The following is an 8,125-nucleotide window of genomic DNA, read 5'->3' on the forward strand; positions in this document are numbered from 1 at the left end:
AAATATAGGTAGATCACCAGGTGTCTATTATCGAGATGGGCGATATGATTTTTGATCAAAATGTTTCTATTTTGATTGACCCTGGATCTATTTATAGTTATGTTAGTCCTCATCTAGTGGATAAGTGTGGTTTGAATAAAGAAGTGCATATAGAATCTTGATTAGTGCATTTGGCTATAGGTACAAAGAAGAGAGTTCATCACTGGGTCAAAGGTTGTGCATTTGAGTTGAATGGTATACCTATGTCAGAAAATTTGAATGTACTTCCATTGGGATCATATAGTATGCTGCTGGGCATGGACTGGTTGTATCTTCATAGAACTAAAGTGGATTGTTATGAAAAATTCATTAAGTTCATTTATGATAATGGAGAACAAAGAGTCTTACAGGGTAAGAAGAAGGCAACATCATTCATAATGGTTACAACTATGTAGGTGGAGCGCAATCATTGGAAAGGGTTTATGTTATTCATGGTGCATATTTCTAGTGAAAAAGTAAGGAAGTTAAGGATGCAGATGTCTTGAGCAGGTACCTAGTTCTACAATAGTTTCAGGATGTGTTTCCAGTAGATATTCTAGAGTTTCCACCTCACAAGGAAGTGGATTTTTATATTGAGTTGGTACCAGGGGCAACACCAACATCTAAAGCACCATACATGATTAGCAAATGGGAGCCTTTGGTAGAGTTGAAGTTCCAATTAAATGAAAATATTGACAAGGGATGCATTAGGTCAAGTGTATCGCATTGGGGTGCACCACTATTTTTTGTGAATAAGAAGGATGGCACTCTCAGTTTATGCATTGATTATAGGTAGTTGAACAAAGTGACCATCAAGAACAAGTATCTGCTACCAAGGATTGATGATTTGTTTGACCAGTTGAATGGAGTCGTAGTGTTCTCAAAGATTGATTTGAGATAAAGATACCATCAAGTACACATCAAAGAAGAAGATATGTACAAGAATGTTTTCTAAACTAGGTACGAAAACTATGAGTTTGTTGTAGTTCCTTTCGGTTTGACTAATGCTCTAGCTTCTTTTATGTGCTTGATGAATAGTGTGTTGTGTCCTTATTTGGACAATTTTTTTATTGTGTTCATTGATGATATATTGATATATTCTAAAAATGAGGAAGATCATGCTGAGAATTTAGAAGGAGCGTTGAGATTGCTAAGAGAGCATGAGGCGTATGCCAAGCCTAGAAAATGTAGTTTATTTCAGACATAGGTACAATACTTGGGCATGTGGTTCCAAGGAAGGCATAAAAATGGATCCATAGAAGATAAGGTCTATCATGGAATGGGAATCTCCTAGGAATGTGGATGAGGTAAGATCGTTCATGGGGTTAGCAAGTTATTATAGAAGGTTCATCAGGAACTTCTCTTGCATTTCTTATATGACTATGTCATTACAAAGGAAAGGTAAGAAGTTTCAATGGATAGAGGAATGTGTAGGAAGTTTTAAGCAATTGAAGCAATTGTTAACAAATTCTCCAGTGTTAAATATTACAGATCCGAGCAAAGAATTTGTGGTATGTACAAATTATTGAAAGAGAGGATTGGTGCAGTTCTTATGTAGGAAGGATAGGTTGTATGCTACAAATCAAGGAAACTTAATGAGCATGAGCATACTTATCTGACACACAATCTTCAATTTCCAACAATCATCCATGCTTTGAAGATGTGTAGACACTATCTTCTTGGAATGAAGTTCATATTGATGAGTGATCACAGTGGATTGAGGTATCTATTTGACCAACCAAATATGAATTCTAGGCAAGATAGATGGTTGGACATGATCAATGAGTTCAAATTCAAGATTAGGTACATTAAAGGTAAAGAGAATATGGTTGCAAATGCTCTTATCAAGCGAATACAAGTAAACCACATAACAACTATGAGTTCTTATGGGACAAATTTATAGGATCAAATCTTGCAAGAAAGAGAACAAGATGAAAGGTACAAAGAACTTATGCACAGGTTACAACAGAGTACAGGTATATGTACATGTACAGGTGTAGGTACTAGTATATAGGATTTAGACTATCCTCTTACAACATATGGCTTGGTCAAATTTAGGGATAGGATATATGTGCCAGACAACAGTGATCTCTAGAAGCTTATCTTGAGGTAAGACATTAACAACAGTGAAGATGTGATACTATTGGCCCAACTTGAAGAAATAGGTGGTAGATTTTGTGGCTAAATGCTTGGATTCTCAATTCGTAATAGTAGATTGTAAGCATCCCGGTGTATTACTTCAACATATTCTGATTCCAAAGTGGAAGTGTGAGGTCATTTCCATGGAATTCATTATAGGTTTTCTGAGGAAATATAAACATCATGATTCTATCATGGTTTTTGTGGGTAGGTTGACTAAGGTAGCACACTTCCTTCCAGTGAAGTCTACATATTCAGCTAATGATATAACATAGGTTTTCATCATAGATATACTGTGGTTGCATTGGGTACCAAAGAGGATCATATTAGACAGGGATGCCAAGTCCACTTCTAGGTTCTAGAAATAGTTATTTGTAGGTTTGGGTACAGAGTTGGCCTTTAGCACAACTTATCATCCACAGATAGATGGACAGACGGAGAGGGTCAATAGGATATTGGAGGACATGTTGAGGATGTATGTCATGCATCAACAAAAAAGTGGGAAGATTATCTTCCATTAGTTGAGTTTACTTACAACAATGGATATCAAGGATATTTGAGGATTAGTCCATTTGAGACATTGTATGGGTAGAGTTGTAATAATCCCATCAGTTGGAGTGATCCAATGAACATGGTGTTGATTGGACCAGACATGTTGGTAGAAATGGAACACAAAATGCAGGTAATCAAGAAGAATCTAAAGGCAACACAAGATAGACAAAAGAGTTATACATATTAGAATAGGTTTTTTAAGGAGTTTTAGGTTGGGGAATAGGTGTACTTGCATGTCAAGACCAAGAAGAGCTCCTTGAGGGTTGGATTATGTGACTAGTTGGCACCTCGATTTTGTGGACCTTTAGGATTCTTGAGAGGATTGGACCAGTAGCCTATCAACTTGCATTGCCTCCGATCGTGAAATTCCATGATCTTTTCCATGTGTCATTGCTTAAGAAGTATGTTAAATATGTTGATCATGTGATTGACTATTCTTTATTGCAGGTGAAACCAGAAGGAGAATTCTAGCCAAAATCTGAGTGCATTTTATAGAGAAAGATGATCATGCTTTGGAACTGAGAAATCGAGCAGGTTAAAGTGTAGTGGGAGAACTTTGGGACCGATGAAGCTACATGGGAGATGGAAGATTAGATGTAGGCTATGTATCCTTATCTATTCACTGATTGAGTGACTTGTTTTGGTAAATAATTCCGTGGGCTTTATGATAAAGCTCCAATAATAGGTATGGGTGTGTTTTTTGTGCGACAAAAACCCTCCAAAAGTTTGTGTACACTCAAATTTTGGAGCATACTATAGATATTGTGATCGGTCATTCCGTAATCACTTGGTTAGTTGATGCTTTTTGAGCTCCCTTCTTGGATTTGAAGTGTTGAAGTGAGATGTTAACACATGCTCAGTTCGTAATGAGTGCATGAGCGCGTTCTTTTTTCAAATCTTGGACAAGCATAGCACATTCCATAAAGACTGTGACTGTACAATGTCCAATCAATGTTAACAGTTAGTGTGCACTAACAATGAAGTTTTCTCACATTCTAACCGCGCTTGTACTTCCATTTTGGTTAGTTTTGCAAGTTTTCCCTTCCATACACCTTTTGTTTCTGTGAGTGTCATTTTCATTTTTCCGACTGTCGTTTTCACTCTAATTAGTGCCATTTTCATGTTGTTTTTTCTCTAGCATGTGTTACTTTCATTGTCATTCACATATCGCAAGAGTTGTTCACACTTTAACAATTGTCATCTTTTCACATGTTAGATGACACACAATGTATGTATGATTGCTATGGTGGTTTCAAGGGGTTATATTTGTGTGAATGAGTTGGTATAACCATGTAAATATAAGTTTCACTCATTCCCAATGTTTTAAGCATTGTCACACAAATGTCATCACGATTGTTGCAAAGTGTACCTTTAATGTCGCACTTGTCGTGAAATCATTGCAAAGTTGTCGCATGGAGGGAAATATGTTGTTAATGTGTTCTAGATGATATATGTTGTTGTGTCGTCAAATTTTTTCAAGTGTGTGATCACAGTAAAGTCATATCACTTTTCACATCAGTCTCTTCGGTCCCACACTTAGCCAATTTTCGGTAATTCCCCAGCAACCTTGCGTCATCCGACCTTCCTCAACTATGCACTACGTAGTTCAAACCCTCAAGCTGCAACCTTGTCCCTTGACACTGTGAAATGCATATTTCCTTCTTCCCAGGACCATGTACTTCACAGTTCCACTGCTCAAAGCTCAGCTTTTGGCTCCCAAAATTGCGCAATCCAGCCCTCAAGCCTGGCTCCAACTACGCAATGTGAAATCTCTTAGCTCAAGCTTAAACTCTGAGCTCTTGAACTGCACAACTTCACAATCACCAGGCTTGCTTTGAATCCCAGAACTACGTAGTTGGATGAAACCATGCAAAAATACCTTCATCTTGGCTCACTGACTCCCAAAACTATGGAATTTCTCTCTCATGTCGAGTTAGTACTATGCATTGCACAGTCTCAAGGCTAACATCTCATCCCTGAGCTCTTGAATTGTGCAATTGTGCAATCATCTGGGATCCTCTATACCCTAGAACCTAGCAATATTCTTATCCAGTGCCATTCTCCTCAGTCTGTCTCACTGAGTTCCCATATTGCGCAATTTTCTTCCTCAGACTAACCTAAACTGTGGAGTGTGCAATCTCATGGCTCAAGCTTCACCCCTGACTGCCTGAGCTGTGAAATTTCACAGTCACTGAGTCTCTTTCCCATCATGTCACTTAGTTCCAACTCAGTTAGTGGATCAATATGCACCATCGTAGTCTAGGGGTTTATCAAACTAAATGTTGTCTTGTGATGAGTGGATTGTAGATGTAGGAACTCTATCATGTTATGGCAAGATAATGAAGAAGGTTATCGAGAAAGAGGACATGGTAGAAGACACATATGGAGCTAAAGGGATAAGATGATCATCAAGCAATAAGATGAAGGAACACCAAACTATAACAAAAGATGATGTTCAAGATCACATGGAAGAATCCTCATCTTTAAGTCATGAGGAGGAAGAAGAAGAAGAACATGTACCATATTTTAACGAATACACAAAGAAAGAAGAAAAAATAAGGATAACTTGGCACAGTCACATCATCATGCAGTCCATGTCATCAGTGTCGTGTCATGTCCTATCACAAGTCATCATATGCCACATCATTATTGTGGATTATGTAATTACCTATTCAAAATCTATTGTAAAGTGGAAGTCTAAAGGATGCATTCAGAATATAAAACATCATGTAAAGTCGAAAATTCATAGGAAGTCAAAATGTCATGAGGGTAGTAAAAGAGTCATAAAGAAGGTGGAGCATCACCTCTTGGTTATATATACACCCTCATTGTATGAGCAAAGGAATTTTCACCTTGTCTCCTCCAGTAAGGAATTAGAGAAACAAACTAGGTATTTTGAGGAGCAAGGAGTAGCTCCAATGCTCCACTATTGGAGCTAGTGCTTTTTGTTATATACATGTGTCTTGGGAATTTTAATTAATAAAAAAATCCTTCATGGTTGACACATTCTTCATGGACGGATTATGAATATTTGTAAGACTATTCTATGGATGTTTGTATTTCATGTTTGCTTTCATATGTGCTAAATTAGTTGAACTATTTCAGTTATTTTAGTACTTATATTATTGAGAATGTGTTGTAATGGTTGTTATTCCTGTCCCATCCTTATGGACTATTTCGTATGATACTAGACAATGTTTTTCACATTCATTAGTTATAATGATCGTCACATATTTTGTTAACTATTCTGTTGGTTGTCAGATGGATCCTTCTTGTGCGTGTGTGTCTCTTCTTGGGTGGTACTATTACCTATCTTAGAGGCTCACTTTGCTCTTTCCCTCCGTAGTAGAAGAACTTTGACACACCTACAACTGAACACTCACTAGGCACACCTTCTTTGTTTCCAAAGGAACCACACATTACTCTCTTGGTGACAATTAGAGCCAAGGAAAATCTATAAGAATACATGGCAACTAGGCCGATATTTTGGATGGGGCACGGTGTGAGGTATAATTGGGACTTCACATCGAGGAGACCCATTGGTTGAAGGATTTCAAGCACCGTCAAGAATGGCACTAGAAGGAGGGGCTAAATGACAAGTTGTGTCAGTTGAGTTTGTTTTGCATCTCATTTCATAAATGACTCTTTCCCAAATCATAATCCCAAAGTGTTTTTCTAACATAGCTCCTGGAAAACCTTCAATCTCCACAAAACTTGTTCATGTCTTGTATCAGTTCAAGTTTAATGGCGAGGGTGCTATATTCGTATCCACACACATAAATGATTTTCTTAGATTTTTTAAAACTTTCCAAATCGATGATGTAGATGTTATGTGTATTCTATTCACCCTCACTCTCGAAGATCATTTTAAGCATTGTTGTCATACCTTACCATCTGCTTCCATTCATTCTCTTCTTCATTTTACTAAGGAGCTTCGTCAAGCTTTCAATTGTTATGATTACCGAGATGTTTACAAAAGAATCAATCAACTTAGTATGGAGCCTCATGAATCAATTGAGATGTTTTCTAATATATTCCTTCATTTATGTTATGAGTCAAGATTTATGTAAGAAAAAGTTTGAACAGTTGGTTCATATTTCTTTGGATTAGTTTGAATCCAAACCTCCTGATCCTTTCACTTCCCCAACTCTTGTGAATCATGAGACACCTCTAATTTCAGAGGAGGAACCTATTATTCCTTTTGTTCCTTGTCCTCATCCTTTTTTATTCCTGATGTATGTGCCTCCTTGCAGTGATTGTAAATTCGAGAAATTCGCAAATCAAATTTTTAATCTATCTTCTCATTCTTCTTCCACTTTTCATGATCTAGATTCAATGGAGGAAATTCCATATTGGCTCATGAAGCCTATGGTAAAGACTAACTCCTCCATTCCACAAGATGATGTTATTGTTCATAACTCTAGCATCCAATATGATTTGGATTTCTATTATCCCATATCATCTGCAGGCCATTACACTTTGTACGGTGATCTTCTTGAGCAATTTGTTCCACTAGCTAGTTTTTCACGCTCTCTTAATTTTTGTGTTGCTGGTTCAAATTGCGATCAAATAGAAGGTAGTCACATTACACAGGTAGAGGAACAAGAAGGTGAATATGCTTTCGACCTTTCTTCTAATTTCCAAAATCCTCCATGTGAAGATGATGTGATTCCATTCTTAGATGATTTTCAATCTGCTAGTCTCGGTAATGAATCAAATGTAATCAATTATTTTGATCGATCCGTAGCCTTGGGAAACAATAATTCTGATGATGATGAATCTATTGAGGTATGTGATCACGAATGTCCAAGTGCATAAACTGATATTTTAGTTTCTCATGAATATTTTAACCTAAAATTTGATTATGTCAAAGAAGATGTCTTTATCAAAACTTCCTCTTCATCTCACTATTCCTTGTGCTCTACAATTTTCGATGCACGTACTCGTGACAAAGAAAATCCATGTTCTCCAAGTTCTTCAATCGATCAATTAAATTTGTAATTGACACAAGTTGGTGATATTATCCATGATGCAAATGAAAACAATCAAATAATTGAGCACTCTTCCCATCCCTCATCATCTCTTATCTTGCATGAAGACAACTCTTAAAATCATCTTGATCATGAAATTTCCCTGATTCATTTATCTTTGGATATCGATTAGAGGAATATTTTGATTTGAGTAATCTAGTTGTTGAAGTTGAAAAATCCAGTCAAATCAAAGACAAAGATGGTTTCCATCCGGTGAGAAGTGGAATTATTGAAACCAATTGTAACAACTATCCTCAAACCGTGCATGATCTGGTTCAATCTTCAAAATGCAATTTTACAATCCTATAAAGTTCCAGGACTTGACAAGGAGTCGAGGCACTTCAACTTCCATTGATGGTTATGTCAGGATCTCACGACTCTGGTAA

The sequence above is a fragment of the Pinus tabuliformis genome, chromosome 3_2, assembly GCF_031772625.1.
Source record: "Pinus tabuliformis cultivar Carrire ecotype Pingquan chromosome 3_2, CPIR1, whole genome shotgun sequence".
NCBI lineage: Eukaryota > Viridiplantae > Streptophyta > Pinopsida > Pinales > Pinaceae > Pinus > Pinus tabuliformis.